We start from the raw sequence: 14,009 nt of genomic DNA, 5'->3' as shown, positions 1-14,009 counted from the left end.
TGTAGGGTTAAAAAAAAGAATAAAGTCCAATTGTCCAGAATAAAGTCCAAATAAAAAGTCCAAAAATTACAAAAATTATGAAAGTAAAGCCTATTTACAAATTCTAAAAGAAATAAATAAAAGCTATATACAAAAAAAATAAAAAAAAATTAAATCCAAAAAAAAAATTATGTCTTTTTTTTTCTTCTCTTTTAGCTTTTAGCTTTTAGCTTTAAGCTTTTTGTTCCCAAGTCCTTAGTATTCCACTTCGAACCTGTAAATCAAAGACACAAAAAGAAACGTAAAAAGGAACAAATAATAGTAAAAAAAAAAAAACTAAAAATTCTACCTAAGCACAAATCCGCGTCGGCGGCGCCAAAATGATTAAAGATTTAATGGGGGTTGTAGTAGTAGTGGTAAGGATGGTTCGAACTCTAAGACTTGTGAAGGTGAAGGATTTTTAGATTTATAAAAATTATATACAAAAATATTGACAAATTGGTAGAGAGGTACTGGGACTAGGATTCCGCCAAATTCATTTCTTAAGGTTCAAATAATAATTCTTTTATCAATAATAGCTCGAAAAATATATTAAATATATCGACTCTAATTTATTGCCAAGATAGATTCTCAAAATATTAGGTGTAAATGTTAAGCATGGGACATCAAATCATCTAAGCTAAGCATGACCCATCAAATCAAATCACAACTAATTAATTTAAATCATAATTTCAATTAAAATTAATGCAAAAGTCATGAAAAGAATTAAATATAATTACCCAAGTGTGAAATAAGGCTTCCTCCATCGCCCCAGTGTTGGGGTGTAGCTCCTCATATTGATCATAATCTCAAAATACATGCATAAAGCTCAAAAGTTGATTAAAGGGAGTAAAACAATTGAACAGAAAAATCGCAACAGAAATAACTGTTGCAAAGGCGCTGTTCAACCGTTACAAAAGGAACGATAAAAAGCTGAAGTGTCGTTGTCGCGCGTTGTAACTACGACTGTCAATAAACGACGGTTCTTGCAAGTCTGTTCTTCGTGTTCTTCATCTTCATCACGAACAACAGCAACAACAGAGAGGATTGATGATTCTTCCTCTGCAGCTTCCTCTCTTCTCCTCCCCACTCTCGACACTCCTCCCTTGTACCAATATCCATCTATTTATACTCTTAATCCTCATTTAATCCGTCCATATCTCCCAAATAATCTTCATTTATTAAAAATATTCTCCACGGCCAAAATTTTCATTTTTTGATCTTCCACACGCATGCAGCTGTATTTCTTTCCTCATAAACCTTCTTCACGCTCCATATAATTGATTGAGTCAGCTAAGCACGTTCAGTACACGCTAAAAATCTTCTCCAAATCCCGTTGACGCGTGTTTCACCTTGTTTTCAACTCGTGGATTAAAACACTTTTTCCAGCCAAATTTGATCGATCAAAACACCCATGACAGCTATGTTATGACATATCACAACTTTCCACAAAGTTTCAGCCATTTAATCTCTGTCTAACACCTCCAAAAACTGATTGGAAAATCTACCAGAGTGTGAAGAAACTTTCCCGCCAAAAACAGAATTTGAATTTTGAGAAGAAAATGTCCTCCCCCTAATCCTGTACGGGTGTCCCTTTAGCAATTGGGGTGGAAATAGTAATTTTGGGGTGGAAATAGTAATTTTTCTAGGTTCCTCCGGGACATTTCTGGGACGCTTCCGGTGCATTTATGGGGTGCCTACGGTACATTTCTCTGGGGTGTAAAACACTGTTTTTTTAGCCCATTTCACCGCAAGGGCTTATTTCTCTAAAATTTCATACAAGAACATAAAATAACACAATAAGTACTTAATCGAGTCTAATAATACAGAAAATTGAGAACAAAATAGACACAAAAATGCGTCTATCAAATACCCCCAAACTTATTATTTGCTAGTCCTCGAGCAAATTTATTCTAGAAAGGAAAATCATTTGAACCCCTAGGTGGCCCTAGTGGCGGAGTGTTGTCTCCGGAGGGTTTACCATAGGTGTACCCACAAAACCTTTACTCCAGACCCTAGCTATCTACGCAGAACCTTGTAAGGAACTAAAGAATCTCCTTGGTTGGCTTACAATCACTGACTACAGGAGGAAGTACCCTGATGCGAAATTCCAATTGTTGTACACGAGTTTGCCGTCAAGCATACTAAAATTCATATAAAGTGACAAAGCTCTACTCAGATAGTTGCACTATGGACATCATATTCGGAGTCAAACTAATCATATGGATAGAAAAAGGAGATGGAAATAGAAAAATGTAGATGGTTTTGATGTTAACCAAATGATCGATGTTTCACATATCTGTCTGAAGGCCACTGCCAAAATGAACCTATCCTAATGGACTGAGATACCGGTCTGACTAATATCAACACAACTGGCATATACAAGGGAACCAGTGGTCAATAACTTAAATCTAGATCAACAAACTGGCAAATACAAGGGAACCAGCAGTTGACTACACAGAACAATAACCCTTTTTTTTTTTTTTTTTTTTTTTTTTTAACTTAACGACATGAATAGATCTTTTTGATCCAAGCGCATGCTTCTTGTCAGCAGATTACACGATAGTTCCCACGGGTCCTGCATTCCACGCTTGCTTAGGCGACGGAAACAGGGAGAACACACGCATATCGCTATCCAAGTGTTAATACTTATTCCGATTGGTCTAACTGGTCCGGTCTTTTTTTTTTCTTTTTTAGTAACTCAGTCACTCTAATTCACCCTAGCAGTGGTAACAACTTGAATCGTGTGCCCCACCTAATCACTTAGAGAAACATAGTTTAAAATGAAAAAATAAAACAGAAATGATAAGGACTCAACGAGATATGGTGCAACTATCATGTTATTTCTAACACCTGAGCTCTGTGCTTTTATGAATAGACTCTTTCGATGTTTCCATCTAATCAGATTGGTTCCTCAACTCCTATAACCAAGATTTTCCCATCCACTTAGATTGGTTAGTGCAAACCTTAATAGGCATAAATTTCTAGGCTCTGGAGTTTACTAATTGCAACTAAAAAGTTTCTCCCATACCCCCAAACTTAAATCTAACATTGTCCTCAATGTTCTAAAGATGAAATTAAAAGCATGAACAAGGAGAAACAGTTACTATTTGAAGCAAAAGAGTTAAGGAAGGATATTACCGTGTTGCATGAGATTGGGTTACGTCCCAAGAAGTGCTAAGTTTAAAGTCTTCATCCAGACTTAGAAAAGGATTGGTCAACTCGAACCATAAAGTAACAGTCGAAATAACTGTGGGTCTTCAAAATCCAATAGAGCTGACCATAGGAAACTGCAGTGAACCAAGAAAAGCATGCCCTTACCTAGTTTCCCGATTAAGAAATTTATATCTAATTGTGGTTCAGGTTCTATGAAAGGGTCTAAATAGAAAATTTTCATTGGCTGCGTTTCTTCATAGGTGGGATCCGAATCATTAGGTCCTAGAGTCTGGAAAAACTCAAATATGATCTTAGAAGCGCACAATAATAACCTAAATAACTGAGGATCCTCTAAGTCAATAAGATTTGACTTACATAATTGACCACAATGAGAGTAGTGGTCATTCTTAAGCAAATGTGTCGATTCTAATTTCCTAAAGCATTTAGGTTTAGTCTCACAACTTAATATTCGACACATTTGGAATATAAACGTTCCCACAGTTGGAAGAAAACTATTTTGTAGGAAAACAAAGTCAATCTGGGGATCATAGCCTGGGCTAACCACATCAACCAGAGGATGGGTTTCTAACAACTGAGCTTCTTTCTGGACATCATTAGGTTCGGGAAAACGTGTATGAAGATAATCTTGTAAGATGGTTGAGGCACAAATGTCAAGTCCTACAGAAGGGTACTTAAGAGTTAAAGCACACGGAGAATGATAATCACCCCCAAACTTAGAGTTTTATATGTCTCTAGAAAGACTAGTCACAACTTCCCTAATTTCTAGGTCATCAGATTCCTGGAAATGGTCAATAGATTCTTCTAAGTTGGGTTCATCCTCACTCATTTCTACGAGTTTATCATCTTCTAAGACTAGTGTTTCTAAATTGTTAGATTCTAAAACAGTATTCTCAGGGTAGACTCTTTCCTCTAAACCATCATCACAATCATATAAAGGATTATTAGAGAAAGTTTCATATAAAGGATCATTAGCTAAGGTGTTAATCAAAGTTACTTCCTCCGATCCATTTATAAGTTCATCAAATAATGGATTGTCCAATACTCTGTAGGCTAAAGGATCATGAACTACATCGTCTAAAACGGTGGTATCTCTAGTCAGATCCACATCCTTTTGAATAGGTGAATAATCATTAAAATTATTGGGATCTGAACCAGAAATAATATTATCATTATGAAGCTCAAATGGAGTAACTAGTTCGGGATCACTATGCCTACAAATGTATGATTCTTCATCATAATCATCATGAACCTCATCTAAAGTAGTGTCTTTTATTCTAACCTCGTCCTCTAGATTGGGAAAATATTCACTATTGATATCAAGGGTAGAATTGGAAACACTATTTTGGAAATTTAGATTATTTCGAGCAGCATTAGCTAACTGTTCATTTTCTGCCTCTAAACGTGCTTGAATTTCACTGAGCGTAACACTTATACGTTCACAAAGTCTCATTGAATATCTTAGACCGTTGTGTACTCTCTTTTCTTGAACTAACTCTACGTTCATACCCCTTCGAACTTGTTGGTAGGTTTCTTCTAGAGATTGAACAGGTTTAGAAATGTCATAATCAAGACTAGTTTTTAAGTAATTTTCCAAAAACGCATGACTAATACTATAATATTCCTGATTTTATTGCTCGTAAGACCAATTCGTGTGTGGATAGTAATTGGGCTCACTATGGTATGAACCATAACCTTGAAAAGGTTGGCGTTCCCAACTACTATTCCCACCATGGTCATAAAACTGATGATGTCCATATTCAAATTCAGGTCGATACTCATTGTATTGGCTTATATCATACCAGTTCGACATTCTTAATTGCAAGGGAATTCTACACAACCACAAACAAGGCCGACTCGACTCCACCAAAACAAACCTAAAGATTTCTAGCAAACAAAAAGCATGATGGCTCCACTTAGATTGTTTTCTAGACCAGCTTCTATTCCTTCGAAAAGGAATTCGTTACAATTTGAGCACACCCTTCTGGAATCAATCCGAGCTAATGTAAGTTGAATCGAGGCGAGGAAAGCTTAGTAGAGCTTTGATACCCAAGGCCTCACCGCATTAGAAGGCGGCGCAGTCACGCATTCAACTCACAGAAACCATCATGAACTCTGAAGTGTGCTTAAAGAGCAACCAATATTTTTCGAACGAGTTTCCTATTAAGCTCGTTACCGTATCTGTCTCGTTCTATTCCAAATTTTAAAGCTTGGGTTTGCGTTAGGTTTCGTTTTCCTAAGGCGGGAAAGAAGGGAGCGGTGATGAAATCCGAACCCTTATCTTGTATTGGCCAGGCCTTACCCTTTACTAGGAATTTAAAAACAGTCCAAATTCGTCCTCAAACAATGAATCACCTTAAGGAATACAGTAAACCCGCTGACAGGAGATTCACGAGTGTTTTGATGGACTTACCTCCCGTACCATACGGGGGATGAATCGTTGAAGTCGACTCGGGCCACGACTCCTATGTCATGTACGAACCTGAGGGGCCGAGACGATATAGTAATCGTCGTCCTTCCCTGCACATAGTTTATATAATTTTTTCTTTTTTAAAAATAATATCCTTCTGTAGGGTTAAAAAAAAGAATAAAGTCCAATTGTCCAGAATAAAGTCCAAATAAAAAGTCCAAAAATTACAAAAATTATGAAAGTAAAGCCTATTTACAAATTCTAAAAGAAATAAATAAAAGCTATATACAAAAAAAATAATAAAAAATTAAATCCTAAAAAAAAGATTATGTCTTTTTTTTTCTTCTCTTTTAGCTTTTAGCTTTAAGCTTTTTGTTCCCAAGTCCTTAGTATTCCACTTCGAACCTGTAAATCAAAGACACAAAAAGAAACGTAAAAAGGAACAAATAATAGTAAAAAAAAAAAAACTAAAAATTCTACCTAAGCACAAATCCGCGTCGGCGGGGCCAAAATGATTAAAGATTTAATGGGGGTTGTAGTAGTAGTGGTAAGGATGGTTCGAACTCTAAGACTTGTGAAGGTGAAGGATTTTTAGATTTATAAAAATTATATACAAAAATATTGACAAATTGGTAGAGAGGTACTAGGACTAGGATTCCGCCAAATTCATTGCTTAAGGTTCAAACAATAATTTTTTTATCAATAATAGCTCGAAAAATATATTAAATATATCGACTCTAATTTATTGCCAAGATAGATTCTCAAAATATTAGGTGTAAATGTTAAGCATGGGACATCAAATCATCTAAGCTAAGCATGACCCATCAGATCAAATCACAACTAATTAATTTAAATCATAATTTCAATTAAAATTAATGCAAAAGTCATGAAAAAAATTAAATATAATTACCCAAGTGTGAAATAAGGCTTCCTCCATCGCCCCAGTGTTGGGGTTTAGCTCCTCATATTGATCATAATCTCAAAATACATGCATAAAGCTCAAAAGTTGATTAAAGGGAGTAAAACAATTGAACAGAAAAATCGCAACAGAAATAACTGTTGCAAAGGCGCTGTTCAACCGTTACAAAAGGAACGATAAAAAGCTGAAGTGTCGTTGTCGCGCGTTGTAACTACGACTATCAATAAACGACGGTTCTTGCAAGTCTGTTCTTCATCTTCATCACGAACAGCAGCAACAACAGAGAGAATTGGTGATTCTTCCTCTGCAGCTTCCTCTCTTCTCCTCCCCACTCTCGACACTCCTCCCTTGTACCAATATCCATCTATTTATACTCTTAATCCTCATTTAATCCGTCCATATCTCCCAAATAATCTTCATTTATTAAAAATATTCTCCACGGCCAAAATTTTCATTTTTTGATCTTCCACACGCATGCAGCTGTATTTCTTTCCTTATAAACCTTCTTCACGCTCCATATAATTGATTGAGTCAGCTAAGCACGTTCAATACACGCTAAAAATCTTCTCCAAATCCCGTTGACGCGTGTTTCACCTTGTTTTCAACTCGTGGATTAAAACACGTTTTCCAGCCAAATTTGATCGATCAAAACACCCATGACAGCTATGTTATGACATATCACAACTTTCCACAAAGTTTCAGCCATTTAATCTCTGTCTAACACCTTCAAAAATTGATTGGAAAATCTACCAGAGTGTGAAGAAACTTTCCCGCCCAAAACAGAATTTGAATTTTGAGAAGAAAATGTCCTCCCCCTAATCCTGTACGGGCGTCCCTTTAGCAATTGGGGTGGAAATAGAAATTTTGGGGTGGAAATAGTAATTTTCCTAGGTTCCTCCGGGACATTTCTGGGACGCTTCCGGTGCATTTATGGGGTGCCTACGGTACATTTCTCTGGGGTGTAAAACACTGCTTTTTTAGCCCATTTCGCCGCAAGGGCTTATTTCTCTAAAATTTCCTACAAGAACACAAAATAACACAATAAGTACTTAATCGAGTCTAATAATACAGAAAATTGAGAACAAAATAGACACATAAATACTCCCATCTCAATCAGAGGCCTTGAAGGAGCGCTCGGAAATACTTATGGCTGCATCACTCTCAAAGTGAACATAAGTTCAACCTGGACAGAAACCAAGTTTCATATAATCAGGAAGATCCATGATATGACATATCCTTCAGACGAGCGTGGATCCACGCTAAAAATATGGGTACTTACAAAGCGCCTTTGGTTACACATCTCTCCAACGAATAAAGTTCTGATCCAGAAGATTTGACGGACATTCCATCATCAGAGTACTTTGAGGAATTTCAAACTTTGACGAGTTTGAAGCAAGAACCTGCAAAAGATGAATAGACATTCATTTAAGAGGTTACGCACTCAGGAAAGTCACATTCCATGTCTATGTCATTTATTTCCTCACATGCTATCCTAGCATGGGGACTTAATTATGCTAGCAACTCTACAAGACGTTATGAATGGTAGCTTCACCACATTAGTATATTACCAAGTGGTTGAATCTGACGTTTCTCCGAATCAACCACTGAAACATTCATCTATGAGATGATGTCCAAACACGAGAAAAAATACTTTCGGCGTTTCTCCTGCAAGTCCATGTGTTCCACAAAATCAGAAAGCTCTGATGTCTGCACAAGTGTCGAATCCCACTACTGCAATAAAAGGGATGCTGAATCAACAGAAGATACTCCAGGTCCGAGATGATCAAACCTCTAAGACGTTCGACGCTTAAGGAATATACGTTTCAACGCTCAATCATCTAAGAAGCCTTCAAATTGTACTCCCAATCAAAGATTACACCTTCGATAGTGGCGCGTCTGGCTTCATCACAAATATCTCGACGATGACACATTGATTCAACACCAGCACGATCAAAGTGTAACTAAACTACAATCGATAAGTATTGCAACATCATTCATACATGAAGGGCACTAACTCCTTCAATATACACTGGGCAACCTGAGGTGATTCCGCGAAACTTCATCAACGGGATTTCTCTACATCACAAGCCCCTGCATGATTGAGGAACTTTATCTCTTCACCAATCACATCCATTATGAAAAATGTTGATGCTATCTACCACAACAACATCAATTCTCTGACAAAGCCACTTCACGAGGCTCACTGGACGGAGGAGCAAATATTATGTCGATGATCATGGTTCTAGCATTTTTGGTCTCGGGAGCAACTCCGACCATAGTATCTGCATCAACAAGGATATATGGAGGAACTTTATCCATGGTCTCAACATCAACAAGAATTTCTGGAGAAAATTCAGTCATGATCTCAGCATCAACAACGGTTTTAGGAGCAACATCCTCATGACAAGGCTTCATTAACTAACCGTTCTCTGAAGTATTACTTGACGAAGCGGACTTCTCCAAGCACTAATAATTCATATCAAGATGCGTAGACCTGATAACATGCTCACATGAAAGTATTCCAAAATCTTGCACGACTGGTGGGCACAATTCAAAGTCTTCTACAAGATGTTCTCATCACCTCTACAAATGAGATACAACACACTTCGGGCCATGGGTTTACAAAAACGTACCAATGGGTGAGGAATGGGACAATACTTCCTCAATGAAAGATGTTCGTCTATGTTTCTTCTACAATATACCAAAAGGACGCATCAATCGGACATACAAATTGAAAGATATGGCCTTTACCGTCAGGTCTACGGAATCTGAAAAATCTGTACGGGATTACAAATTACAAATGTGCACGCTCCATTGGCTGATCTATACAACTCCAAATTGAGTTGTTTCTTTCTAAGGAGATAACTCAGCCTCTTAGCTTCAAAAGTTAGGGTCAAGCATCGAATTCCGACCTTGTATGAGGTCCCTAAAGCTTCCAGAGCGTACAATATACAAGCAACAATTCTTAGACGGGATTCATGACTTCCACAGTCGAGCGGTGTCCACCAGGTCTTTCCACTAAGTACTTCATCACGGTACCTCCAACTTCGACCACCTAGGTCTTCTCATCAATTTTCTACCTGGGTCCTCTATCCAAGTCTTGCTAGAATAAGAGAAAACGAAAAGGAGAGATTTTACAAAATACTGGGGACTGACGGGCCGCTGATCATGACGATCAGTTTCACAGTCCAAGACTCGTGGCGCCAGACCCTCTTGCGCTAATCATTCATCATAAAAGTGATGCTACCGCCGGGACATGAAACCATGGTCATTACATCATCCCCTCTCGAAAGCAACCTCAACTATGGTCCCGTGACCAGGGTTTCAAACGTGATGTTTTACGGTTGAGAAAGACAAGATGGTTGCAAGCACCATGCTCATGTACCAATGAAAGGGTCTTGATCTCAAATGAATCAATAGCATTGAAATCCTCCACCAACAAGTTCGTGGTATGGGAGTGATGCATCGAATGGAGGACCAAAACAACCCCTGCACTTGGGTGTTAATACACCACTACACGATTCTCAGTTACTGGGGAAGCCTCTACAATCAGGGCAACAATTTCTTCAGTATTCTCTGCTGGTGGCTCGGTTTCTTCTATCACTAAAGCAGCAACAATCGAAGTTTCCATAACTTCAGTGACAACCTTCTCATGGCCTTGAAGTTCAGGGATGGTTGTCTCTTCATCAACAACTCGAGAACAGCTCGAGTTATCCTTATTGGTTTCAATATCCTCAACTTCGGTATTTGGCACCTAATACGGAGATTACATGAGGTTAGAGCAATCTAAACATGAGACCAAGTGATATCATAAAAATACATTAAACAAGCAGTCCAACATCATCAGGGTTCATCATTATACACTCGAGGCACGAGCAAATAGCATGAAAGTCATGAAAATACGTTTTGCGGCAAGCTCGTCTGAAGAGACTTTACTCTGCCCTGTGCAAGATGACTAACTGGGAGCAATCTACAAGGAATCTGAGGATGAGTTATATACCATTCTCTTTGCATGTATGTCCTCTACCACATGTCAAAATTTCATAACAATCCGATGAACGATCAAGGAGATGCGGTCAAAACATTAGACAACGTACAGCCTGAGTTCTGAAAGTCTCCTGGAAGTTTACTATTTTGACCTTTTTAGGCGCTGGATGTGCTCAAAACTTAAAAATCTTATTTGCTAAAGCTTGGAAATTTCCTGGGCATAAGGATACATGGGTAGATCGCGAAAATCTGACGTCGGACGAATATTCTACAGCATTTTTGCTAAACAGCTAAGTTCTGAATTTTCTGGTGACGTATTTCGGCAAAGCTTTTCATATATTCACATGGATTCTCATTCATGAATTCATGAATCAACAAGTTTATGCTTCTATGGATAAAATTCAAGAGAAATACTTACTTGGGTGGGCTCTGAAGCGTTCAAAGAACCAGAATTGCTTGTCTCAATGTCAACTACAACATTACTTTCATTCGGTTTTGAGCTTTAGGAGTTTTTTTTTATCGTCATTCTCCGAACGAGCATCACCAGTACTCTATACTTCCATGGAGACATCCTCCTGGACATATTCTCAACAATGAGCATCTTATCTACGAAGTTATATGAAGAAATACTTACTTCGGCCTCTTCTTCAACACTCGAGTCTGAAACCGTCTTCCCAGCAACACAGAATTGAAGACCGTCAATACTTGACTGAGCAAAGTTCTGCAAAGGAATAACAAACCTTGGTCTCGTGATCCTAATTGCACGGACAAGAAAAAGTCATGATGTGAGGAGCGCTAACAACTCACCAAAGAGATATGGACTTTACAGTGCTCGAACCTGGATGCCGTTTTTTTCGTTTATATTTGACCAAGAAGAATTCGTCATTCGCATTTGGAGAACTCTTAGTCACCGCTTCTTCCTCTTCATCAACTGAAGGAGTCTCATAACCTCCGTTTGACATCTCTGCAAAGTAGGTGCGGCATCCATGTGATATTTTTACTTCAGAATATCATTCAAAGGTGCAAATTTCATCAAAGCAGTGAAATTAAAGCATAACAAAGGTGCTCACATCAGCGTCTGCAAAAATGGTAACAATCCAACTCTTACCTATTTACAAATTTCACTAGATGTAGTGATTATAAGGTCAGAATTTCGAAAACTTGCTCGTTCCGTCAAACCTGCAAAGACGAGCAAAATTCATTATTCGAAATCATGACTTGATGTTCATAGAACCGTGAACAACTCACGTGAATTTAACATCCACTGGTTTTTCAAAAATTGGACAGACGTCCATTCTACAATTTTGAAAACTCACATACATACATTATTTCACCATTTATAATTGTCTACTTTCAACTGTTTTTCAAAATCAAAACATTAATTCTACAAAATATATATTTAAGATGAAACTCACGTAAATTTGAAAAATATATCTATATATTTTTGCTCCCTCGCACGAGCATCTGTCTTTTAAGCGAGAGTTCCGAAAGCTCAAAGATAAAATTTTCATGAAAGCTCATAAACAAAATTTTATTACTAACAGACGCACGTCTATTAAAAAAAAAACTTTTCTCTCGTACGAGCATCCACCTTTGAAACGAGAGTTTATTCCATTTTGTGAAATCTCACATATAAAATAAAATTTTGGTTTTCGTGAAAGCTCATAGACAGAATTTTATATCATTAGACTCAGGTATATTTTGTTTGTTCCTTAAAACTAACGAACGAACAAGCGTTTATTCCTAAAATAAGGATTTATTTTTTGGGTCGGGCCCGTGAATCCTGAACCAACCAAGATTCCATCATCGAATCAGCGGTTCTACACCAATTTATGTTCACTGGACGATGCTCTATTATGCCCCTGGGATTTTCGCTCAAACCATGGTCTGCTCATTCAGTCGAAATCCGGTAATGTCTTATCCTCTGACTAAGTTCAATTACTTATTTCTGTTGTACCCGGAAAATCACCATTCAATGCTGACTGAGGAACATGACTGTTCCTCACTAAGAAGGGGACTTAATGTAGATGGTGGATTTTCGACAAAGGGTAGAATTGTAAAACTATACTCCATATTCGGCAACCGGATGAGTATTGAGGCTCATGTCTCTCATTAAAGCATGAAAGCTCATGTCATAAATCTCTGACTGAGAAGGCTATCTCTCAGAGTATGTGTAGATGTGTAGTCTCTCAGATGAGGTCACGACACATCTCATGAATACTGAGCAATTTCAGTAATTACTCCGGATCCAACAATCGGATGAGTATCGAGACTCATGTCTCTGTGCATGAAAGCTTATGCCACCTCTGATGGAGAAAGTCTCTCAAAGAAGATGAAGATGTGCAGTCTCTCAGCTGAGGCCACGACACATCTTATACTAAATAGAATCGAAAGATTGGGCGGCTCCTAGACATCATGTCTGCTAGTATAGAGCGACAACGTCTTCGGGATGTAACTAGATTTTCCCCGACTATGCAAGAGGAATATGACACTCCAGCAAGTTCATATTGCTCAACCTTCAGATAATTAATGCTCCTAGACAGGAAGCCCTTCTAATATAGAGCCGAAAATTAATTATCTTAAATCGCCTGAATATCCAGAAATATTCTACGAGTCGTCAATTAATCGCCTGAATATTCAACAATATTCTACGATTCCTCGTTATATTTCGTTACTTCAATCTGTGGTTCTTCCCAGCAGAATTCCACAGGTTAGTAATAAATATTCAACGAAACAGGCATCTGAGCATCGAATAAGCCCTGACAAAAGTGGTGCAAGTGTAATTAGCAGATAATGCACAGACCAGCATTTTGAATGCACGAACGAGCATTTCAAAAATACGAACGAGGAACCTATGCAAAATAGGAAGGGAAAATAATAATAATAAAATATTAAGCAAAAGCGCAAGGGGACTAGGCTCACCAGCCGGCCAGTCATGCCGTGACTAGTCCCGTGCCCAATTTTATATTTTATCATATTTTTACTATTTTCACGATCTCATGAAAATCCTCTTGTTCGAGCAAATTTCCTTTAATTGAAAGAAATTATCTAAATCACATGATTTTATCAAAAAATAATAAAATTAGGGAAAGGTGTCGCGGGACCGAGCACCAGACGGCCATGCCTTGGTCGTGGCCGGTCCCACACCTCACGTCTCCATTATTTTATTATTTCTCTCAAATTATGAAAATTCCTTGATTTTATGAATTTTCCCTAAAATCATGAAAATTACCTAATTTCATGTATTTTTATCACATGATTTTATCAAAAAGTAATAAAATTAGGGAAAGGTGTCGCGGGACTGCCGGCCGGCCGGGAATGCCTTGGCCGTGGCCGATCCCACACCTCACGTCCCATTATTTTATTATTCCTTCTCAAATTATGAAAATTCCTTGATTTTATGAATTTTCCCTAAAATTACCTAATTTCATGTATTTTCTCTAAAATCATGGAAAATATTAAAAAATTAGAAAAACTTGTGGGACCGAGCTCTAGCCGGCC

Source organism: Papaver somniferum, chromosome 10, assembly GCF_003573695.1.
Source record: "Papaver somniferum cultivar HN1 chromosome 10, ASM357369v1, whole genome shotgun sequence".
NCBI classification, from domain to species: Eukaryota; Viridiplantae; Streptophyta; class Magnoliopsida; order Ranunculales; family Papaveraceae; genus Papaver; species Papaver somniferum.
The sequence above is the reverse complement of the archived record's forward strand: the minus strand, read 5'-3'. Positions refer to the sequence as shown.